This window comes from Pipra filicauda, unplaced genomic scaffold, assembly GCF_003945595.2.
Source record: "Pipra filicauda isolate LSUMZ 115617 unplaced genomic scaffold, ASM394559v2 scaffold117_size3949168_pilon, whole genome shotgun sequence".
Taxonomy (NCBI): Eukaryota; Metazoa; Chordata; class Aves; order Passeriformes; family Pipridae; genus Pipra; species Pipra filicauda.
In genome coordinates this window covers 2,800,989-2,827,514 of record NW_024103629.1, presented here as the reverse complement: position 1 = coordinate 2,827,514, position 26,526 = coordinate 2,800,989, and positions in this window count along the sequence as shown.

Sequence of the window (26,526 nt, the reverse complement as noted above, 5' to 3'; positions counted from 1 at the left end):
TCAGCACATGTGGCAGATGCTCTTGAGGGCAAACATTGTAAATAACAAATGCCCTATCTTCCTTCTCCTTTTCTTTGTTTTTATGTCTTAGCTGATGTCATAGGTATGGAATATCCCTTCGGTTACTTTGGGTCAGCTGTCCTAATTGTGTCCCCTCCCAGTGTTTTGCCCACCCCCAGCCCCTTGATGGAGGAGGAATGTTGGAGAGACAGTGCTGATGCTGTGCCAGCGCAGCAGTCGAAATACTGATGGATTACCAATATTCTAGCTACCAATGCAAAGTTGCTATGGGAAAAATTAACTCCATCTCAGCTAGTCCCAATACACAGGCATTGTACTGACACACATTACTGGTCCAGAGGTGAGAGGATTTGTACATTTTAACACAAGAAGATTTCCAAAAGTGAGAGGAATTAATGTAAGAGCCTTCAAGAGATAAACAGAGAATCATGGATTCAGTTCATCTTCGTTTTAACTGCAAACAAGCCCTCTACCCACTGAACACTTCTATTATGTGTAAACACTTTGAGTACATCAGCCCAGAAACAAGTGTACATCCAAGCTTCATTCCACAGCACAAAGGTCACAGGCACAAACCATTTTGTCAGATTTCAGCGGTTTGATCCAGTTGCCCACATCTAGGTCTCTTGTGATATTGGGGTGACTTAACACATTCTATCTGGCCTGCAACTGCTAGTCTTGAAGGATATGGGCATCTGTGTACATTGTAAATATCCATGGGCATCTCAAAGTCACAAGGTATCTGTAAATATGCACATCATAGATTTCTCAAGTTGATAAAATGAATTCCAATAAAGAGACAAGTCAGCAGTGAGCCAAAAGCAACTTTCATTGATGCACCCAGAACTATAAAAGTTACATGTCTGAGCTGTCTTGCTGAGCTGAGGAGTTTGAACAAATACAGAACTGACTAGAGGTGCAAGACAAAAAAATAATAGATCTAGTGGGAGATATTCATCACTGCAAACTCAAAGCTAGCTTTCAGTTAATATTCTTTGGTTTTTACTTATTAATTTAACCATATAGTGAGTTAATATCTAGCACATGTACAGGCTATAGCCATCATTTGCTATGGAATTTGGGGTGAGACATCTGGGAACAAGTCCATCTCCTCAGTGACATAATTTTAATCCTATTGTGAAATTAATTTTCCCTTGTTAGCAAAGAGCAGTCAACTAGCAGCTATGTTAAAAGAATAGCTGCATGTCTCTGAAAAATTAATTATCAAGCCCTCAAGCTGACAAAACAGCTTAGTGATGTACTGCAAAAGGTGTTCGTCAACAAGGACCAAAGCACAGCAGAGGCAGCTTTTAGAATCTAACTGCCTAATGATACAGGGAGGACAGGATAACATGACAGTACCTGTCCCCTTATAGCCTCAACGTTTTTATTTCTGGAGAAAAAAAAATCTTATATTAATGTATTTTTGTAAAATATGACCTTAGCTAAAAATTTCCCTAAAGTCTACAGAATTAATAATGGCAATGCCTGCCGCAGGCCGTCCACCTTGAAAAGGCATTGTGGAGTTGCTGTGTCTGTGCTTCAGCTGTCACTGCTGGGTTCACTGAGAGCACAATGGGCAGCAGGGGTCATTTCAGGATCACTCAGACCCTGGCATATCTGGTATAGCCCCACCAGGCAGTTCACCCATAGGGACCTTCCTCCCTATGGTGGCATGGGTGGCAGACACAAAATCACCAGTTGCTCAGAGCTGCTACACTGGGTGTCTGATGTGCTCTGTGGGGTCTCATACATAATACCCTCATCAGGCGGATAAACACCCGGTTCTGGCCCAGATTTCCCACCCCACACAGCTCAGTGCATCACAAAGGGCTAGTTCAAGGTCTGAGTGTGGGCTGCCTGTTGGCAGACTGGAATCTCATTCTAATTCTAGTGATTTAATTGAAATATTGACAAATATTCTGATCATATTGGTAGCTGTGGACATCTCAAATCCAGTCGCCCAGCATCAGCTTTCTCCATTGTCAAAGATAAAGCTTTCAACAGATTCTTGCATCTCCTGCACCCTTACCTCCAGAGGCTCACACTTCTGTGTTGGTAAGTGCTTCCTATCCAAGCCCTGTTTATGATAGCACTGAAAGAGCTCTGGACATTCTGGTTCCTGGTTATGCCATGCAGTGTGAAAGTCAAAAAATGGGATACAGCGTTCTGCATGGAGGTTCTCATCCTGGGAAAAGGTGATATTCAGTAAAGATAACTTTACAGTTATAACTGATAACACTTGCAGAAAAGTCCTAGAGGCCCAGACATTCACCTTTTAAATACTTTTTAAATTACTTTAAAATATTTTCTTAAGGGTGTCTAGTAAACCTCCCACCTTCTGGAAATGTGACAGAATCCAGCTTTCTGGAAGCCAGGGCCATGTGGGATGACTGTCAGGAGTGCCCAGACACAAACTCAGTTTTGCTGCATATTTTTCATGAATGAAAATACACATGGGTGAGTTTAGGAAAGAAGCAGTATAGACGAGATACAACTCAACACTTCATTATTTAGTCAGCAGGTGACCAGCCCTGAAACCTCTCACAATGGGGTACTGCCACACATTGCATCTGCTGAATGCACACATCACAGACAGCAGAACTCACAGCATAAAGGTGTATCATGAATTGAGATCATGTCCTCTTATACGGGCCTTGACAGTGTCATGAGAGCCTGCACATGGGATCACAGTGGAGCAACAATTTATTCTTATTTTGAATATTACTTTAACTTTTATCTTTTATTTTATTTTTGCTTTAATTAAACATGAGAAATAATCAAATAAGACATTTTAACTTGTGATATTGTAAACAAAAAGTCAGTGTGGAAGTTTTATAAAGAAATAATATAAATCTACACAATAGTGAACTGAATTAGTACAGCAACTAAAGACCATCAAGTTGAATAATTGCTGGAAACTGATTTTATTAACAATAAGAAGATCTGAAAATTCCATAGTAAAAATCTCTTGGCAAAATACAGTCTTCCTTGTCTGCCTGAGAATTTCAGGAGGAATGCAAGAGTGCAGTCCCAGTTTTTTTACTCAGATTGATCTCTCTGCAATGATAACTTTGGTCAAAGTGTTCAGCTGGAAACCCAATAGCTTTAGAAATACATATGAAATATTTTCCAATGACAACTACTAATTACTCACAGGATATGTCACTATAACAGAGGAAATCCAGTCCTGTTGTAATTAAAGGTCATGTCAGGGTTAATATTATATTCTAAGCTTTCCATGTGGTAGCAAGGCCAGAGAGAAGTAGAGTATGGACCCTCTGTCCATGTGGGAAAGTCCTATGAGAGATTCTGTTTACATTTTATGCATATTTTTATATCATTATCTCTCTAATCAGCTTACAAACAAACACTTCTAACACAATTCACTCTCACAAAGCACAAGTATTTAATAATACAGGCAGGTTATTTGTATCTGGTTCCGACATCTGGGATAATAGCTTTTAATTATGTAATTTCCTATATTGAAATATTTTAAGTAGCATGAATGTGGGTACACTCTCCTTGAAATGCAGACTCTTCTCAGAGCTTGAGCAGAAAGATGACTATTGTGGCAGCTGCACAACATGATGTCTATGTGTATGATGCAGGAGTACTGCAGAATACACTCTAAATGTCTTTGTGTGTGTTTATGTGTGTTTGAAGTCCCAACAGTACATAAAAGGATAAGCAGAAGACTGGTCTAATTATTTCTAACAATATTTGTACTTGCAAGAAATTCTGTAAAAACATACTGCCTCTTAAATCATAGCAAGGTCCATACATAAAGGGTTATGCAGCCTGGTACCATGCCTTTGAGACAGGCCAGTAAGTGGGCATGACAGGAATCTAAAAGCAGGATAAATACCAAGTTATCTTTCCCCTGGTATGTCTTCCCACTTCCAGCAAACTTCAGTTTGGGGTCTTTGAGAGCTAGAGGTTTCCTCTGCTCATTTGTACTTCAAGACAGTGGAGAGGGGGACCGTCTTTCATTCCTATGTTTTCACTCAAATTCCAATCACTTCTTGTTCTTTTTATGGCATTTATATTTTTATATATCTGCAATAACCATCTCTATTCCAAACAAAAAACTACTTGCCAATTTGATCTCTTTTTATAGCCATGCTATTTTAAAGCCCTGATTATACTTGCCATCCTTCTGTGATTATCTTACACTGGCACATGCAGATGCAAATTATGCTTTTGATAGCCTTATGGTTAACACACTGACAAGGTTGTCCACAACCGAGAAACCAGCCCCACCCACATACACCTGACAGACTCCATGTGGCCTCCCAGGCAGAGATTTACAGAGACTTGCATAAGAACAATAGGGGAAAAAAGTCCCTAGTTTCATCTTTGCTCAGTCATTGTCTTCCAAAAAGACATATCTAAAATCCGTGGTCAAGTCCTTGACCCCTTCCCCACCCAAGATGTCCAGCTGTGGAAATTTTTGCTTCTAATGGTCAGAATTGCCAAAAGTATAAGACTTAAGAAAGGAACCTATAAAATCAACATTAAGAGCAAAAGGCAGTGCTGTGAGTTCTGCCTAGCGTCAGGTTTGGCAACCAGTGTATCATCCTGTCAGCCAGAGGCACTGTGTTTGTAAGCAGAGGTCAGTACTAATTCATTTCATTTCAAAGGCTTGGTGCTGTTTTCTTTCTTGCCAAAGTGTACATGTTTGTGTGTGATCAGTCTATTCATAGCTTAGTGATGCAAATAGTGGGCAATCTTGAAATCCTCTGTTTGTGCAATTGCCTCGATCCATTGTCCCATCCATGTGTTATGACTTTGGAAAAAGAGACATGCTGTGAAAGAACAGCAGCATCCAATTCCTGAGGGCACATAAAATGGTAACAGTGATTACTGGTTTAAATAAACTTAGCAACAGTGGTGGCAACTCAATCTATTCTACGGTGAATGTAATTTAACATCCGTGTTGAGGCACTTCCTGTTATCCATCAATTACTGGATCAGCAAGAAATAGCATACTCAGACGATGCCACTTGGGTAATTGCATGGCAGGTAGTAGCTATGGCTGCTAAAGGAGTAGGCGAGTCAGATGGTTACAAACTTAAAGGAAAGCAAACAATTTCTGCTTGAAAATCTCAGATTTCAGTGAGGAGTAAACTATTAAATATTTTAAAAATAATTTCTGCTTCCCGGTCAGAATTTCTACAGGACATAGATAGATGAAAACAGGAAACAGAAAGATCAGCTGAATCTGTTTTGTCAGTGCCAGTGTCAGGCCCTTATCTACAGACTTTTTCACGAAGCACAACACTGAGTCACTGATAGCAAAGTGATGGGAGTCCCATCATTTTCCCTTTGAAGCTATCCCTCTGGCAACCCTTGATATTAAGTTTTATCCTGACACTTTTTGACATTTTTTAATCGCTTTAACCATCTTAAATATTAATTCAGATTCCTATCGTATGAGAAGAACAAATATATATTTCAAACACAGCCTGAGACTAATTCTTCGCTGGCCTTACACAGAAGGTAGTGCAATTCTGTAGTGTATTTTGTGACATCCACTAGATGACATGCTTAGACAGATAAAGTTCCCAGTGGGCATCAAACTAGTAAGCTGTTTACTGAGCAGATATGTTTTTCTCATTCAATTTAAAAGCAAAAAATGAAAGAAAAATCTAAGGTAGAGAACCAATATAAATTTTAGAAAGCAAAACTTAGACATAAATATCAATTTCTTTTTCAATAAAATTATTGTTGTTGTAACTAGGAAAGGAAGATTTGAGGGGTTCTGGCTACTCAAATTGCACAACCTAATAGTAGAGAAACTGGTATTATATCTAGACATCAAATGTCCTGTTGCCTCCTAGGCCATCCTTAAGTGTGCCAACAATGTCGTTATTTTCAAAGAAGTCACAGAATGGCTACAAGATCCTACTTTCCAGAACATGTCCTCTTCTGCCAAACCCCACATAAGTGCAACTCTGAATTGGTGAACCTAATTTTGGCTTAATTTGTAGCAAACTACAGTTTCAAATGGAGTTCAGTACTTACTGTGTTTAGAACAATGCAAGAGAGAGTCCTTCTTACCCTGGGGCAAAAAATAGTGGAGAGGAAAAAAAAGGAAATGGATCTGTAAGACCAGAATTCAAACAAGAAATAACAAAAGGCACATCCTTGGCCCCTCCCTCCCATGTCTGCTGTTCATCACAAAAATTAGTTATGAAAGCTTATTACAACTGACAAATATTTTAATAGTGAAAAGAAAAAAATAAAAAGCCTTGTTTGACCTTCTTGAACATGCTCATTTTTAAGCATACACTGGTTTCTTATCTCAGCAGATCCAAAGCTTGCTTGGAATTTTGCCCAAGAACTGAATGGTTGCAGCCAAACAGCTGTAGATATTAACAACTGGTACCTGTGGCTGAGAGAGCTAATTTTATGTACATCTACCTAGATTTCAGTTCTGGTTTTGGTTTTATTGTCTTAATGCAGCCCAAAATGAATAGAAGTATTTTAGTTTAGCCCTAATCTCAATCTAATCTCTTATCCTGTCACCCTCTAGAGCGTGACATGGTAAGATAGGACAATGTCAAACTAGAAGGCCATCACCGGAAGGATGCAAAAGAGATAGTTTGGGAGTCCTGCCCCTGGGGAATTGCAGCTTACCTAGCGTTTGTTCATCATGAACTTTGCTACCTCAGCATTGAGTTCTGCTACTGTTCATAAAGGAAAGAAAAGAAACCAGTGGGGAGCCTTGAGACTTTCAGCTTGCTCAGGAAAAGGGAGACATTTTTAGGAGTCTAAATGGGGAAATATATGAAGTAGAAGAGAATAGAAAATAGGTAAGAAAGGGCTTTGTCTGGGATAGATTACGAGAGATTGTCTCTGGGAATTCCTCTTACTGGCTGAGGTTGGGAGTAACAGTGTGTGTGTCAAGTCCACATGGACACCCCATCGCATAGGTTGGATATGACATAGTATTCGGCTGAAAAGGGTTAATTACGCAAACCAGTAAATGTAAAACTTCTAAGCAGAGCTACAGCTGTGTAACAGGGAGAGTTCGAAGGATGCTGAGGTTGAAACCAAACACCATTGAAAGCTCAACAAAACCCAATATTTGTTACAAAGAAGTGGCCGAGTAAACGGGAACCCAAGCGAAAAAGAAACAATGACGGAATACAACACACAACTCACTCAGGTGTTGCTTATGAGATTATCTTACCCACTCCTAATGCCAAAAATCCTTTGTAGCAGCTGCGTTCCTGGAGGGTCCACAGGCTCACGTGTAGCAGGCGTCCCCACAAAAGGCAACATGGTCTTTCGTGTGAAGCGAGCTTCACCCTCCAACAAGAGCTAACTGCTTTTATACAATTAACTGAGTGATGCCTACCTGGGCCAGTGTGGCCAGCACTGCCCAGCTAGAGGCTCTCAGTCCCTCCCTTCGTTATGCAAGTAACATCTCTTCTGCGCATGCCTGGCTACTCTGGGATTTCCCTGAGTATGTGCGTTATACCTCAGGGATCTTATCAAATTGAGTCTGGGAGGTTTACTTCATCACCCTCTTCTTCAGTTTCCCCTTCAAGCGACCTTGGGAGACGATGAGCCAATCATAAAACAGTAATTAAATACAGTTTATACAAGAAGCTCTCTTCAAGGATGAAGTTCCCATTCTTCAGTGCTTGTTTTCTCATAACTTGGCAGGAAAAAGATAAACTCTCACAGGTGGCTGGGCCAAACACGTATCAAAAGTATCAGCATAATTAAACTCTGATACAAACTGCCAGGAGGAAGGAATCCCACAGCCCTTCAATTGTTCTATTTCCCTGTATTTTAGCCATATATGAAATACAGTGTAAGTTAAATAATGCCAGAGAAGGTTCCAGGCCCTGACCTCAGTAATTTACCTGACTGAACTGTACTGCAGCACGTAATACGTTCTGATGTAGGCTGATTAGTACTCTCCCAAAGAATTTTGGAATAGAAGAATTTGGGTGTTAGCACAGGCCAAGGCCCATTCTCCACAGGCAGGTTAGACACCCTCATGATATAGGAAGGTATGAAATGTTAATAGTGTGGATCCAGGCTATTCCACATCGCTTGGCCCTAATGTCAAAGAATAATACCAGACAAGCTGTGTTTGCCAGTGTAGATATGTCCTTTTTGTTCCTTATTTCAGGTCTCTGCCTTACCTTGAGTCCACAGATCAGCTCATGCAGTTTATGACGTTTGTTCAGTGTTTGGCTTTCCAAAAGAAAAGCTTTGAAAACTTCATAATTCCACACTTGCTGTTTCTCATATTCAGAGGGATTTTCTGTTTCAATTATTCTTTTCTGATTATGCTTTTTTTAATATAAGCAAAGGGCTCTTGTTCCCATGGTATAATAAAATATGACAATTCTTCCCCTAAAAATAATGCATATTAATCAAATTTTTTTCATAAAAGGAACATAGACACTGCAGTTAAAGCTGTGCCTGGGGCAACCCTGCTTAAAAAATGAAGATTTACATTTGAGTTTTTTCCAGTAATGGTTACACTTTTTGAGGAATAAAGAATGCAGAACTGCCTATCACCATCCTGACGATAGCTCTAGTGCTCTTCATTTACTGGGGAAACCTGAAGAGACATGAAGCAGGCAGGAGAGTAAGACTCTGGTCACTAAGGGTTCAGTAGAAAACCTCTTCTTGTTTCAGTATGGAGTCCAGGATTTCACCATCAGTGTTGTGTTTGTTTATTAGAGCCTCCCAGGAACGCAGTAGTAGCATGAAACACTTATACTCTGATATTTCAGAATCCTAGGTGCCATCAATACAAGAAAGAATTTACCTGTAAAATGATGTAGATCAGTCCATATTAAAAACTGTCTTCTTTGAAGTCTCCATTTTGGACCATTCACCATTAGCTTATACTGTCTTCTCCTGCTTCCCTAATACCTCTTTTCTCACTCTACACTCAGAGATAACTACCACTGTAACTACTTTCTTGACTCTTTTTTTCCTTGATCTGCATGTATTTTTCCCACATAGGGACATTTTAAAGTGAAGACAATTGTGTTACCCATTTTAAATACTCCCCTACTTCACTCAGATGCAGAAAAAATTATCCCAGTGGGTGAAAATCTGTCCCAGATTCTGGCCCAAGCAATGCCAATGGCAAAATCTCATCATATTCAATCAGACACATTGTTCTATTCTGGACTTTAAATACATGTTAAATGGAAATTTAATTATACCTTTTTGCAACAATCCACTATTTATCTTCTCTGAACTATTGACCTTCTCCTGTCATGTCTCAAGCATCAAGGTGCTGTTTGTTCAATTTAATTGCCCATGGGCAAGTGAGTCTGATGTGTTCCTCTTCTCCTTGATGATGTAAGTGCTGTTAATTGAGAGTAACTGATTACAGCACAAGGCACGTTGCTGTGGGAGCTGGAAAAGTCAGGCCAATATGTGTAATTCTGGGGGATGAGGAGTATCTTTAAGTTTTTAAGGAATCAATGCAAGCTGAAAAGCTGAAAGGCATTGCTATGGTCAGAAAGTGAGCATACAATAATCACAGTCCTGGAGGGAGACAAGGTGATGTCCTTCCTGTCCTTCCCTAAAGACATGTCTTTTCTCTCTAATACCATCATTAAGGAATGACAAGGTAGTGTTATTTTTCACAGTGGAAAGTTTGCATTCACCAGCATACTCCTGAATTTGTCCGTTTTATCAGGTTACAAGTAATTACCATGCGTTGCATCACCTGGAGTTCCATTATGCAAATTTGCATATGGCTTGAATGCTCTGCTTAGACAAATATTTATCATCCTTTAAAGCTTCTCTTGGAAAAGAATGTCATACCTTCTGTTCACTCTTATCATTTCACATGTACCATGATTTATACAGCATTCACAGCTGAAGGGATGGTCTGTGGAGAAAAGGTCTGGTGCCTGCAGAGAAATTCCTTTCAGAATTCTCTACGAATTACAGAGGGGAAAATCATAAGTAAATACCATATCAAAGGAAACATATATTTTAATGGTCCACCTTGTCCAGAATTAATTTAACTCTCTTCTCACCAGTTCTACAATGTGTACTCTATGCCTGAGCATGACCCTAGGACTTCAGTAATCATTGCAGGAATGTTATTACAGACCAAGACTTTCTCCCATCAAGGTTGCTGGAATGTTTGCTATCATCTAAAAAAATCTAGGTATTATCCTTGCCTCTACCAGCCCATAAACTCTCTCAGTGAATGTTCATAGAATAAAACATATAGTAGAAAGTCTATAAGAATAAGAAGCAAGAAAAATATGCTCTTAAGTTTCATTTGGGTGCCCTCTCCATGCATGATGCTTCTGGGGTCTGCAAGGGATCAGCAAAACTCTCCATACTACCAGGATGAGCTGCTACATCTGGGACTGGAGTCATGTCAACATTTCTGTTGACTGGGAAGAGAAGTACAGAAATTGTTGTAGTAAACGTTTATTACATTCACCACTGATTCATCTAGCTGGAAGTCATTTCACCTATCCAGAATAAACAAATTGCTGTGGGCCTTGTCTACTGCTCATCTTGTGGGTGTTGGCACTTCTCATGATGTCTCAGAAGGCAGCACAGTGCCATCACATCAATTGAGCACCCTATCTCCCCTTGTCTTTGGGGGATCCCACTCACATTTTGGAGCTGAAATCCCTTTTTGGTTTATCTGCACAAACAGAATACAAGACAGACTTTTTATCCCGCAGTTCTTGCTTGCTCTTTCCTAGAGAGGTCTGCAAAAGATATATGGTGCTTTCCCAAAGACACAGCATAATGCAGCTTCTGATTAATGAAGGACCAGAATTCAAGAAATAGGAGAAGAAAAAGATTTTTGTTTTAAATTATGATGAGAAACTAGCTTAATTTTGTGTAAGTCAAGCTGATCTGGTACAAAAATGGGTAGATAAACCAGGGAAGGATATTTTGAATCATAAGAAGGGAGTTTAAAATCCCTTGAGAGGCTAGCAATCTTGATTCTCTCAGCTGAAGCAAGAGATACAAAGATGTACACGGTCAGATAGCAATTTCAGATGCCTTGAAAGAATCTTTGGTCTAAAAGGTGGTGGTGGCAAAATCTTTGCTAAGTAGAAATTAGTAAAATAACGATCTGTTAATTTTCTTACCTGGTTTTCCTTAATTGTCTTCTTTGTCATGTGAAATTTACAATCCAAGTGGAACCAGAGCATAGCAGTATGTTGTTAATGGCTCACATAAATCAGGTAAATTAGCTATTTTTATCATTTTTCTTCTTGAAAGCTTTAAGACCAATTTGTGTTGTCCACCCAATTGGAAGAAAAATGGCTGTACCTTTGTGTGTTGATAATGTGGGAGATGCAGGAACTATTGTATTAACCCAGCTGTTTCTTAACATATGATTTTCCTAAAACTATCATGTTCACCTGTTTTAGAGCTACTCAACCCTGCTTCCTCTTAGTACTGGGATATGCTCAAAGCTATGCATCGAGCACAAAACAACTTTAAAACATTATCATTCTCTTATGTTTCTGACTCCAATCTCTAGGGAAATGCTGCACAAGACTTTCAAACATGACAAAGTATTATATGCTTCCTTCATTTTGGAGGTGCCTTGTTTCAGAAACCTTGAAAAGAACTTGATTTTCAGAGGGAAGTTGTTGACCTTGCTATCACCTGGGACAGTGGGTTCCTTTGTTTTTAGTTGCTGAGTGATTTGACCATGATCATACAAAGTAAATCCATGTTCTCTTTCAGAGTAGTAAATGTTCATGATCAAACCAGGAGCTGAACCCTGATTAGAGAATGGCAAGTAACTATTATAATCACTGAGCAGCCTTTCATTTTACACTGGAATTAAACTGCTCCATCTTTGTTAAACTAAATCCTGCTCTGCTTTTTGGACTTCATGCCCTTCACGTTCTTCAGCTGGCTTTAAAGTCTAGTTGGTAAGCAATGCTCTGAGTAACAGTGTGTCCATTTCTGCTGCTTCCATCACTGGTTCTGGAAAGCATGCCACTTTGGGGTAAGCACTGTCAACTTGCTCAAGTCCATAATGTTCATGTTGTCTGTGCCCAGTCATCTCCCTTGGCAGAAGTTACACTACCCAGCCCAGAAATAACTAACATATACATGTAGTACGGATCATCAGGGCATTACACTGGAAGGGACAGCCTGAGTATTCCTGCATCCAACAAACCCTGCCACTCTGATTTTCCCACTTTTGCTTCAAAGCATGTAACATTTTGCTTCACTTAACAATTATGATGTTATCCCAGTAACACTGAAAGGACTTGAGCAAGAAGGAGGAAATTTTAAAAACGTAATAAATCCAGCTAGCAGAGTCTTCCACTTTCCCAGTAAGGATTAAAAAGGTGTTTTGTGATATAGCTGAAGAGCAAATGCTGTCCACAACGTTGTTATCCACTATAAGAGAATAAGATTTCAGCTAGCTCAACAGCATTCCCTGCAGCCAGGGAGAAAGAACCCATGCTTTGGAGACCCCCCTGGCCCACTGATCCTTTGACAGAGTCCCCCTGCTACAAACTGCATGAATCACAGATGAATAGAGAGAATGGACAGCTAGAGTGGTTAACCTGTGAACTTTCTGCAGGAGGGTTAAATACATCATATATAGAAAAAAAGACCTAGCCACTGCTAGGTCTTCAGGAGCATGAAGGCAATCATTCCCCGTAAAAGTTGGAATGCAAAGTTATTGTACTGCCACAATGTGTGCCACTCAACACAGACAAAGCTGCCATACATTTCCTGTTTTGGTATAAATGTACTGTGTTAGCACTCTTAGAAGGTTGTCTGCTATATCAGGTGCTATTTCTCTGGACAGACAGAAACACCATTGTGAAACACCAAGCATCTCCATCATGTACCGCTGTTAAGAGAGCAGGATCTAGGGGCAATAACAAGTCTGGAATGATTTCACAACCTCATTTGACTTCAGACAATATTCTGTTCTACTATTCTTTTGTCTTTCATGAAAATGTGGCTTTACATTTAAAAATTAGCAAAATAAAGAAAATAATCAATTTCATGGCATAGAACTTCATTGTGACCATGTTTGCACTTTTACATTTTGCAGCATGCCAATGATCATTTCTGTTGGGCCTGGATTACATACCATAGACTTAACCAAATTCCCTGGTATGAATATAACCAAATGAATATAAATTCCTTGTTTCATTCCACCTTCTACTTCATTTCTTTGAATAAATGAACTTCTGTTCACACAAACAAAAGTGGATAGTAAAGCCCACAGCACGTTTATGAGACCATGTTGAACATATTCAAAGCTTCTCCTTCCCTTTCTCCTTCCTCCCCTCCACATACATGACTCAGGAGGAGAAAATAATGCTCCACCTCAAAAGTTGTTGAAAGGACATAAACTTTAAAGGGGAAATGTGTATGTACATGCAACTTTGGGATAAAATCTATTGCAGATTCACCATCAAGTTGCCTTCCAGGACTATCCAACTTTACCAGATAAAAAATTTTCAACCACTTCTCTCTGTACTATGAAAAACACTTCATCTTCAAGCTCTCCCTAATATTGAATGAAGAGTTATTCCTGTATTTCAAGTTGCCCTAAGTTGATCTTTGATTTGTCTCAGACATATGCCTTTTCCTTTCCTTTTGGCCTGGGGCATCCTCCAAGCTGGCACAGGGCAACTGGGTGACATTTCTCCTTGATGTAGGAAAACGGGAAATGGACCATGGGAGACTGGTTAATGCAAACAACAGGATAGAGATTATGGAGGGTTTAGCTCTGTTAGAACCTTGTAAGAAATTCAGATTTCTGCTATCTCCAGTAAGGCAATAGGTATTTCCACAGAAGAGCAGTGGGAACTGGTTCTGGGGGCTCTTCCTAGGAAGGACACTTAAGTCTTGCACCAGACAAGGCATCTCTGATCTGCTACTACAGGAAAATTTATCATCCTGCAAAACTCAAGAAAAATATTTAGCACTGGGGTGGCTTAGAGAAATACAATTTTCATTGTGTGAGAAATGGCAGCATTTTGAAATGAGTTTCTGCTCTGAATTAGATTGTTTATGAAGAATGTTAAAATCTATGGAAAGAAGAATGCCTCCTTTAAAAACAGGAAATGACAACTAAAACTGTTGGCATTTTCAATACAAATGAAAGTATTCCATTTGCTGAAGGAAAATCAATTTTAACCTGACAAATGGTTGGTGTTTTCCTGTGACTTACTCATTTTTGAAATGTAGGCTCCAATTTTCCCCTTTCTGTTTTCATCATCAGATTTGTTACTTAAATAATGAAAATTAGGATTTGGTCAGAGAAGTTATTTACCTGTGTTACAAAATCATATTTTCTGAAGAGAATTGTCCTGCATCAGTAGCTTTAAGAAGCACTGACCACAGCATGTGGCACGTGTGGTGTGTACACGCACACTTCCACACAGATGCACCCCATTTTTTTCCTGGAGACCCAAATAAAATCTCCAATTCTTAGAGAAGCAGGCTTTAGCTTCCATTGTGCCATGCTCCCAGCAGGGCCTCTCTGCCTCACTGCAGCAGATTTACTGCTTGTGTTAAGCTTTGCTGCTCTGCAGTATGTATGCACTTGCAAAGGTAATTCTGACTACTGAGAGACTACTGCAGCCCCAGTTTAAGCATGGGAAACATAGCTGGAATTGGAAATGCTTCTGAAACCACAGTGAACTCCTGAAGTGTGCCTACTGTTTCTGTAAATTACATCTGCCTGGGAGACGTAATGCTATATGCTTTGGGATTTGTTTTATTTGACTTGTTGTTTGTGTAAGGCTAAGACCATAAGTAAAATCAAATCTAAGTAACTAAAAAGTTCAATTGTGAAATAATAAGCAAAGGGGAAACATTTTTCTTTTTGTCTCCAGGTGGAGGGTAATTGCAATCAAGATAATAATTTTCTTAACTTCTTCACTGTTCTTTGCACAAAGCTAGCAAGCACAGCCTTCTCAAGATACAAAGTCACTTCTGCCCCCAGAAAAAGAAAATAAATAAAAGAACCTCTCTTTCCTCTAAATCCAAAAGCTACAGGAAGCACCTTGGATTCAGATTTGCCCTTGGCTTTTTAGAAGAAGATTTTGTCAATTTAAATTCCCTTCATGCCACTCCATAGTTAGCTTTCTCCTGTTTGCTCAAGCTACCCACTCACCATTAGAATGATGTGAATATTTTTTAAATGTCAACCTTTACCATGAGTCACTGTGCTGCTAAAGCATCTTGACTGTGGTGCTGGATGCAGAACACAGAGTGCTTTGATTAGGTTCCCTTTCAAAAATCTGATATGGGCAACAGTTTTTATACTATCTCATAATGCAAAAACAAAACAAAAGACTGAAATTAATAGGCTATGAAGAATGGCATCAGCTGCACAAGAGATAGGCTGGCACTGCAGTGTGCTATATTTAACCTTCAGGCTCTGGAAGCATAAGAGAATGTTGACCACATACAGGAGGGCTAATGGTTATTTTCAGGTTGGTGTTTATCATCAGTGTTCACAGTGTTTAGGTACAATAGTTTATAATACATCAAAGGTTTAAATTGAGTGACTGGATTAGTGAATTAGGAAGCAGGTGAGAATAGCCTGGAGTCATACAGCAAGACAGCAAAAATGTTTAGTGGATACCTGCCTCCCTCCTTCAGCCTGACTAGCTGTGGTCTCAGGTTGTGACAGATCCAAGATATAGCTTGCCTCAAACACACATCCCAGAGGTGACAGAGGAACACGTTGCTTTTTACAAAAGTGGCAACTGAGCAGAAAGTCGTAGAGGTTTGTCAAGAGTCACGAGAAGGCAGAACACAGTAGAGAAGATCATATGGATTATTGTCAATACTGTCACAAGCACATAACATGCTACTCCCCACTGAACAGATATCATTTTGTGAGGCTGGAAGAAAGAAAAAAATAACCATCTCAGATCCACAGAGGTCATTCCATGTATGATAGGTCTTGTAGAGGTAACATGAAAAAAAAGAAAAGCATTATTAACAAAACAAAACTGACATAAACTGTACTAAAAAAAGACTTTCTTGGGACAAATTAGGGAGAGAGAGCATGCCAAAGGTTACTGATGAAGCTTATCTCTCTGTACAAGATAACTGCAGAAGTTCATAGATCCATGAATTAAGTCCCTTGTCAATGCTGGGGACCTAAGAATGACTAATAAAGATCGTTCATACTTGCTTTATACTGTCTAAATTTCCAGAGCAAAGCCATCGTTCTAAGGAACATACTGACAAACGTATTGATTCATTCAAGTTTTCTCTATCAGTCTCCTGACATGATAAACAAGATTCGTTGGTTTCAAAAAAATTTCATGAGAAGCAAAACACTAGTTTAAAAATTCCTCCATAGTTGGAGCCACACATTTGACAACTGACCTTGCAGGATCTTAAAATCACAGAATCGCACAGTCTGGATAGAAAGCCTGGAAGTCATCTGGTCCAACACTCCCATGCAAACTGGTGCTAACTCCTACGCTAATAAGGCTGTCTGGGGTCTTGGCCAGCCAAGTTCTGAGTACTGTCAGGGATGGAGAGTCACAACCTCTCTGGACAATCTCTGACAGTGCTTTACCACTGTTGCTGCAAAGATTTTCTCTTCTTTTTAATGAAACTCCTATCTGCTGCCCACAGTCTCTCATAGAACACCTGTACAGAGTCTGGTTTCTATGTATCCTCTGGTTGGGTAGTTGTAGGCACTAAATAAGATCCCACTGAGTCTTCTCTTCTCCAGGCTACACAGTCTCAGGTCTTGCAGCTTCTCCTCACATGTAGGATGCTATAGTCCCTTCATGATTTTCATAGTCCCTCCCTGGATCTGCTCCACAATGTCCACATCTCTCTTGTACTGGGCAGCATAGCACTGGACCTGGAACTCCAGTTGTGTATAACAACTACTGAGTGGAGGGGAGGCTGGTTCTCCAGCCTTTTCAGTTCCCTCTGAACGTCTGACCTGCCCTGCAGCCTATCAACTCCTCCTGCCAGTCAGTCAAACCACATATTTGTCCTCATTCCCAGAAAAAATTCCAATCTGAAACCAGATCATAAGAAAAAAAAATAAAGCAAAGAAACAAAACAAACCAACAAACCTAACAAACCAAAACCCCCACTACACATCTCCCACAACTGAGTATTACCTGTAAACACATTCTTGGAAGAAAAGTCTCTGTATGAAATGGATTATGTCCAAAAATTATCCCGTGTGTATGATGCTTCAAATCTCACACCTCAAGACCTTTAGTTGTCACCACTAGCAAAGAGTGGGAAGATTTGCTGAAATAGCACTAAGTGCTGAGCACTGGCTTTGCCTGTGTCATTCCCTGGTCTCCTGAGCACCGGTTCAGCTGGGACAGGGAGCAGCCTTCACCTACGCACCCTGTGTCTCCCCTTTGCTGACTAGTGGTGGTCCTCAGAAGGTCTGTGCTAAGATCCCATTGCAGGCTGTGATGGGAGAGAGTCAATGAGCACTATTTCTATACATCTAGGAGAGCTGTTCTCTGTGAGTACTGATTTATCTCTCTTATTTCTCTTTTCTTTTCCTAAGGTTTAAGTGATCAAATTCACTTTCCTGACAAATTGCTATTAGGCACTCAGCACTGAAAGTGGTAGCTTTTAGGTGGCAATCAGTATATTTTTCCAAATGAATTGAATAATCAAGATAATAGAAAAAGAAAGTAATTTTTACTTACAGTACATTTGCAGACAAAGTGGGGGTTTAGAAATATTGAAGGCCACGAAGGTTAACAATACCTGATTTTGCACTTCTGATGGAATATTTTTACAAAGGGGAAAAAGGAACATTTTTCAGCATAACCTTACTGCGACTGTGATTCAATAAAACTAGGAAAACCATGGAACAGGGAGATAATGCTGGTTTAATCTATGACTAGCAGAGACTGATTTCCATTGTGAGTAAAGGCAGGAAAAAATGCTAATGTAATTACTTACCTTTGGAACAATGCAGTCTAATTGAAATATCATATCTTTATTTTCCATAGTATTTTTATGTACAACAATTAATAATATCGGAAAGAAAAATACTTGGATGGTAGGAATATGCAGATTTTATGATACAGGAGAAATCTGTGTAACATCTTTTCTACATACTGTACTTCTGAAGGTAAGGTCTGACCACCTACAAGACATGATTTTTTTTTCTTGCAATTTAAACAGTGACCCGTGTAAGGTCTTTATAATTCTGAGGCTCTTAATGTGTGCCAATTTCCTACAGAAGACACAGATTTATGTGAAGAACAAATATTCTAAGAACCAACAGACTTAAACCAATTATTTTAACAAACTATAAGTTAATTGTCATCACTTTTGCTTAATTAAGAGGTCACAAGAGAGATCTGATGTGTTAGTATGACTTGCTGCATAGCACAGGGAGCATCACTCTCAACCTAAAGCTGACTTACACATCACACATAGTTACACACCAAAATAAAAATGCCCCAGACTTCCACTGGTGATTCTCAGTATCTTCTAATGACAAAGTATAAGAATTTGGGATTTTGTTGAGATGAGGTTCTCCAGGATGTCCAAAATTTTGGGGTATTTTCTCAGCTAAACAGGGCAGTGCCCTAAAGTCCTGCGAGCAACTGACGCTGGCAACCATCAGGCCCATTTCAACCTCCAGATATGCAGAAATTTCAAGCTCTCCTGCAGACCTTCAACCAGGAATCCTAGACATCGTTTCAACAATAACTGAAGTCAAAGTAAAATCGATTGTACTTTGAAGTCCATGATCTTCTATATTTATAGTTTTGAGTAATCAAGGTGAATGTACATATGAATGTGAACAGACTAATATAAATCATTTACATTGAAAACACATTTTTAGCAGAAAAAGTTCAAAGTACAGGTATTTTATCTTGGCAAGATCTTCATGAAAACAAACAGCATGAGTCACCTGTAAGACTGCTGGGCTTGCAAGAAAATATTAACTGACTTTTCTAGCAGTTCATGCAATCTATTGGCACAGAAGGAGGCTTGACTTTACAAGTTTAAGCATCTACAGTCACGTGATTTCTTTTCTGACACAAAGAGAACAATGCTACACCACACATTAAAGGCTCATTTGCGTGCACTGCCTCATTATTTTACATCTCCTGAGGCCTTAAAGTTTTTGCTTACTGTATGTAGGAAAGGCTTTGAAAAGGCTTTTAGTAGGTCTGTAAAAAGAAATATCCTCTGTTACACACCCTGTTGAAATAAAGGGAGAGGTGTACCACATGATCTGCCTTGGATAAAGGCAGATGAAGGTCTTAGTCAAATTTTCAATGTGTTGATAACAAGAAATTTTTAGAAAAAAACCCCACCTTTTGTTTAAAGTATTACATGAATAGATTAAATAATTAAATATATGTTCTGTCTGGCTTCCCCATATGGTAAATGATTCTAAATCTCAAAACAATGTTTTGGTAAAAAAAAAAAAAGAAAGTATTAATATAGGATTTCACTGGCAATTACCGTTCAACTGATGTATCTACATCAGTCAGTCTTGTAAGACAGGATAAATCAAAAAAGCTAAAAAATTTTTTCTATAGCAGGCTGTTATTTTAGTATTTCCTCCCAAGTCATGGTGTAATCGGTTCAGTCTGTTAGTGGCTCCTTCTGGATCAAAACTCAGAGCTAAATAGTGCAGCTCACATGTGGTTTTTGAGCACGCTCAGGTGGTGATGAAGCAGATGCTTTGAGGGTTGGGCAAGTGGAAAACCACTTTTAGGAAGAACCTGACCAAATGAAATTTGGGACCTGAAAATATGTCCTGGTTCCGACCACGACAGGGTTAATTTTTGCAGTAGCCAGGAGGGAGTATGGCTAGGACCCAGAGGTTATTCTATGACACCTCACATCATTGATGGGCATGGGAGAGGCAAGAGGCCCCTTCTGGTTGGGATATTGAAGGTTTCCGTGTGGTGAGCACTTGTGTGTGAATTTTCACTCGTCTTGTACACCCTTTTATTAATATTGTTTTTGTTATTGTTCATTTCTTATTTCATTGCTATTTTTAGTAAATTGTTCATGTCTCAACACGTGATATTTAGCTTTTGTGCCTCCAATTCTCCTCTCCGACCACCCGCAGCGGGAGGGGTGGAGTGAGCAAGTGGCTCATGGTTTGGAGTGTTTCAGTGTGAATGACAAATTCAGGAATATCGTACCGAAAACAAGACATAAGGGGTCCCTCACTTTGACTTAGAAGTATGTGAGCTTTGGCTTGGGACAGTATAGAACAATAAGCACAAAGATGGGCTGCTTCCCAAAAATGGGAAGGGGTGTAACCATGGACCGGATGTAGCAGATACATCCACAGAGGACTGAGGCTGTGGCTCACAGGGCCACAGCTGCAGCTGGACTAGAGAAAGAGCTGCCAGGCTTTTCCAAGGAGGAAAAGGTGGTGGAGAAGGGAGCAGAGAAGTACCTGCCCTGGAAAACACTCAGCAGACACCCTTGCGTGGACAATACTGTATTTCTAGGAACAATGTCCTCAAGAATGCGATTGTTGAAGAAAATAACTGAGCTGTGTTCCCTATTCCTTTCCCTTAATTTTCCCTTGCTTTCTATACATTTCCTCTGACTCATCTCCTCCCCAGAAAAGAAAGTTCATTTCCCTTACAAAGGTTTTTTAAAACACAGATGGTACCTTATATACAAAATATTGGCCACAGACATGCTTCTCCAAGGTTTTTATACATATTTTCTTGTGTGACTAAATTCCTTCACTGTTCCATTTTTTCCTAGGTATTCACAAATTCTGAAAGAACAATGTCAAAATCAGACCTTAATTCTGATTGCCTGTAAGCTAATTAAGTATTTGAATAAAACATAAACATTTTAAAAAATCCATTATGCTCCAAATGTAGCAAAAAGGAAATCAGAAAAAAAAAAGAATCCACAAATTCACAGTTTAACAGCAAGGAGGAGGTAGGACTACCTGTTGTCTGAGTTATCTTTCAACATGTGATTCTATAATTAGAGGGAAAAAAACCAGGTCTTGAATATTTTCACAGAGTAATCTGCAGATTAAGATGATGAATTCACTGGCCAGGGGCTACCCTAAGTAGTAGTACATAGAGGGTATGACCTTTCCACACAGGTCGGAAGGGTCTGGTGGCTCACAATTGGCACACACTACTGCTCCACTGCTTTTCTTAGTAGTCTGTTTTGTTTTAGCAGTATTCTGCCACATCCCTGCTACCTTTGATGGCCAAAAGCCTGAGCTGCCAGCTATTTGGAAACCTCTGCTGGATGACCCTTGGGAACAGGCCAGCTCTGAAGTGCATATTCATGCCAGAATCTCTCTCAGACACTGTGTGCATGCTTGGCTGACCTACACAGTACAAAGCATAAACCCATCTACTAGTGAGAACTCTCTGTTTGTGGCTATGCAAGACAAATTCTTGTTCCTGATGGCTCCTGGGTAACCTCTTTGTCCCATGCCATGGCAAACAACATTAGAATGGTCCTTGGGCTGAAGTGTGATCTTACACACTGGGAGTCCATACATGCTCTTTTCATTTGCTCAATTTTTCATTGTGAAGGTCAGGCTTAGACCACACAATGTCTAGGAATAGCTGAGGAAGAATTCATTGTGGCTTGGTTGGTGCAGATTTGATGTCCTGATGCATTGGATTGTGTTAAAGCTTGAGATCCTCCAGGCAGAAGCAACAGAGCTCTCCTAACCCTGACTCGGGGCACAGGAAAGCAGTGAGGATAGTCCAGAATTGTGAAGAGATTCAGAGCCAACTTTAAATGACAGCATAAGGATGGACAGGAATTCCAATAACGCCTCATGTATTATCTCTGTGATTTGCTTCCAGGATGGTCTGTGCTTTTGAGACTGAGACGCAGGGAGTGGGTTGTGTCCTCACTGCCATCAAAGGTTGACTGCACCATCCTGCAGAGATGCTCAATGCATGGCACACACAACACTGCATCACATGCAGTGCCACTGTGAAAAGCATGTTGACACCTGTTTTACATGACCAGGGTGGTTTCCCACATGGAAACCAGCAAAGATTGGGACTATGCCTAAACCTCTCAGTATGAGGCCACCTGTATATGTTCTGAAGGGACCATGAGATTTCCAGCCTACATGAGCCACTTCTTGGCAATAACTGAGGGGACGTTTCATCCCTTTTGAGGACCTTTGTCACAGATAGTTTATAATTTAAAATGCTTCTGGAGTTAATAATGAATTGTGAAACAGTGAGAGGAGAGACTCTATGGGAACCTGCTGTGTCTGTTATCGTTATAATGGGTGAAATGACAGAGCAAAAAGGCATGTGGAAAGAAAAGGCTTTATGGAACAGTTTTCGAGGCCCACTCTGAGTCAAGGCACCAGGATGTGGTGCAATCTCATCCATACTAGCAGGTGGAGCAATCTCTGGACCCATCCAACTACCAAACCACCCACAGTTTTTATCTACCTATTTCTTCTGTTGTCCAAAAAATGTTTTGGCTAATACAGCATTCAGGCCATAGCCAATCTGTAGAAGAGGGTCCTAAGGGAACCAAGGAGCAGTCCATACCAACAGTGTAAAATGAGACAATGATTGCAACAAAAATTTTTCGTTGAGTGAAATAATTCACTTTGAAATTCTGGAATATCTTTCTGAATGTGAAAGGTGACAGGACTGCTGATGATACTCATATGATTGTTTCAGGCATGATCTGAAGACTTTCTGGGTTCTGTCTTGCTGTTCAGATCAGTTCTCACAAGAAATATTGTGATTCAAGCCCCAGTTTGTGGTTAACTAGTCATAGAACTTTTATTATTAAACAGTAAGTATGGGTTGCACTAGAATCCTAGCAGAGCATGGACAGTAATAGACCCTCTCCTCCTCCCTTTTCCTCAGTTGAAGCTTTAACCTAAGGCTAAATGAATCTACAAAATTACTTCTGGAAGAATTTAATTTCCCTGTTCACTAGTTTTACTTGTATTAAGTGAAAGCAAATTCTCAGTCACATCTTACTTGTCTGAGAGAAAAGATTTTACCATCCAACCTTTCTGAATAAAATATCCTTTCTGTTTTGAATAAGTTCCTCCTCTAAAAAACTCCAGTTAAATTATCTAGCTACACACATTTAATGAGTCCATCTCACTAGTATATAGGTATCAGTCAAAAACCTAAAATCCAAAATAAATTCAGTTTATTTTACCTTATTCTGAGTGTAATGATATTCATGTATGTTCCAAGGATATATGGGAATGTTTTGGGGTTTTTTGTAAGTGAATACTTTGTTCCTTGCCTTAAATGCACTTTTGAATTGTCTTTTGATTTCTGATTGTAGATCAGGACCATGTCATGGAACATCTGGGCTCTTCCTCCCAGTCAGTCTCACGAGTCCTAACAGGGGCAGAGAGGATCTTTAAGGGAATTCAAGCTTAGATTTATCATAGGGGAAAATCCTAATTTAACATGTTCCTTTCTGACTGTCTCTTTTGTGAGGCATTCTCTTTCATGATAAACAGTTGGCCATTTTAACATGATCTTCTCCTAAAATAAACACTGTAATATCCCAGACAGGGACAGTTAGGCTATTCTTTTGTACTAAAAAGTAGTTTTTACTAAAACTGGAAGTAGGTGAGTACATTTATATAATCACAAATTGAATCTCTCCTTCTTGAACAGAACACCTTGAATACCAGTGCAAAAAGTGAAAGAGTAGCAAAAAGTGAAAAGATCTGTACAGTCCATTCAGGTTTTGCTAAACAACACTCGATTTGCAGGTGTTACAGAAGCATGTAGTGTCAGCTGTGAGAGTTACTTTTCACTGCAGACCTTGCTCAACACAATTATAAGCACAGGCAACCTTTCAGATGCAGATTGGTTGCCTATCAGGTTTGGAAGACACCCCAGAGAGTTGTACTAAGCTTGTCAGTAGTATGGTCATAGTGATCACTGGGTGGTTTTAGTTCATCTTTCTACAATACTATGTTTTTGCACAACTGGGCTCATGGCGTGGACAGATTCATAGGTCTCTACTGATACATGTCTCTCCCAAGCTGGCAAAAATCAGCAGGTTTCATAATTTGTACTTGTATTTTTCTCTTGCTGTAACAGTTGAGTTTCCACAATTGGTAACATGTCTTAACAACGTTTATTGGAAACTAGTCATGTAACCTCTGGTGGGAAGCATCGTGATTTCAGTCCTCTTTTCTCCCTACAAGGGCACTGCTTGGGCACTCACGGGTATTTTAAATTTGGTCCACAGATGTGTGTTCAAAATGTCAGTGCCCTGAGCAGAAGGGACGCCATCCCACATCGTGTGATTGTGGTTGCTGTCAGATTCTGTGGATTTGCATATCCTGCCAAACAGCTATTCCCATAAACTTGCCATGGCTGGTGAACTTTTATTGTGGCAACATGCTCAACTTGTAGAAAGGTTGCCTTTGTAGTTAAATGGTTGGTGTGCTTGTTAGAGACGTCTGTCTTACTGTGAATGCCTTTCTTCCCTCCAGAACAACACTGACAGAGACTTTGAACATTTATTATCCAATAAGTCATTGTCATAATATATGGTGGAAACTGTTGATTGAAGAAAACTAAATCTTTCTTAACATATAATTGAGAGTTCAGTACAACAAAAATAATTTAATAACTGTGAACCTACAGAAGAGATAATGTACATGGTATAAATTCTCCAGTGGATATCGATCACAAAGGTTATCTGATTGTGTTTCTCTGGTCTGTGTAATATACCAGGACTGTAGTTGTCTCTGAGACAAGTACAGCTGAATAATCCAAGCTGACATCTGTCTGGGTGCACTATCACAACTTGTTCCTTAAATTCCTAGGTGCTGGTCTAAGATGTTTGTTCACATCTGTGAGCAGTGAATGAACAATTGCCTCCCAAGACAGGTGTCCAGTAGCAAAATGGCATGCCTCATTTGGCCTTAAGCATGGGTGACAGCTAATAAAAGCATTTGAACATGTGTTATGCATATATATGCCATAAGGCATAATCCTCTTTACTCTATGCAGAAATATTTCCTATTGCTCCGATTAGTGTGAGTGCTGGGAAGTATTTCATCATGGAAAATTATGTCTATAACATCTGGGTCCAGGCTGGAAACATGCGATATATTGCAGAGTAGTATTCACAAACATCCATTTAGGAGTTATTCCACTCCTGCTGTCTATCGACAATAGGATCCATATAAAGACAATTCTCTGATACATCCTGCCTTCCTGCCAGCTGTCGCAGTCACTGCTGCTGCTCCGTGGCACTGAGCTAGGACTGACAAGTGGCACAGACAAAGGCTGATGCCCCTTCCTGGTGCAAAGCTGTAGTCCAGGAAGGACAAACTGTTTCTCTGGGCTACTTTCTAAAGCAAATCACGAATGGAGCATCTACCCTATAAACCACCAAGTGAGTTTCAACATTTGTGTCCAATTTTTTTCCAATGCTGTAAAAAGAGATGTGTAAATGCCTTCTAATATGCTCCCTGATAGGAAAGATACATTTCATTTTAAATCTTTTATGTGACAGTATGTTTCACCAAGTAGATAATAAAAATTTAAATTACTTAAGAGGAGGAGAGAAGACATGCAAGTGCTTCAAAGCTTACTGAAAGCCTGTACAAATCTGCCTCTGCATCAGACTTTTCATTTAGACAATTGTTTTCCACCTCCCAAAGAAGAGTTATTCTGCCTCAGGAAGGCTCCAGCAGTGGACATTAATTTCAACTGCATCTCTGCAATACAGTTAACTGCAATGAATGTGCCAAAGCTGATATTCCCACCATATCTGAAAGCAAGCTACCTCAAAGCAGCAACTGAGAGCTCCTCTTAGATCAGTTTTCCATAACGATGCAAGGAACTCTGTTTATCTAAAGAAATATATTATTTCCTTCCCAGCTGGACAAAATAACAAGCCTATGGGAATGTCTACCTTAGATACTTTGACAGCAAAGAATTACTATTACTACGGGACACAAGCTCAGTAAGAAAAGAAAAACATAAGAAAATGTCCTTCATATCATGAAGTTGGTTTCTGCATCTGACAGCCCCAGCTAACAGCTTCTGTTTCTCAACTGTTAGATTTTCTAACAGTCACCTTCAAGCATTCTCAAAATACGTCCTCAAAATTATGAAAAAAGTCCCCTCAACCAGACACAAACACTCCACAACACTAACTTCCCAAAAGCTCTCCATAGATGAATGACTACAGAAAACAAATATACTGGCCATACTCATGCAGTATTCATTATGATCGATATTCTTTCACAACTTTATCATGCTCCTTATCTGCATGCAACACTATTTTACATTACACTTTAGATCATCATCGCCCTCTGTGTTTGTGCTTAGCACTTAGAAAAGTGGTAAAGTAACTTGCGAAGTCTTGCCAGATGAGGATTCAGTAGCAGAGTGTTGTAGCTTGTATGGTTGTTGGAGACACGAAGAAGAAGTTGATGATCAGCTCCTTCAGTACAACTTGACAAACATATAAGGACCAGTATTTTATAACATAATGCTCTTAAGCATATTGTGGACCCTCTTC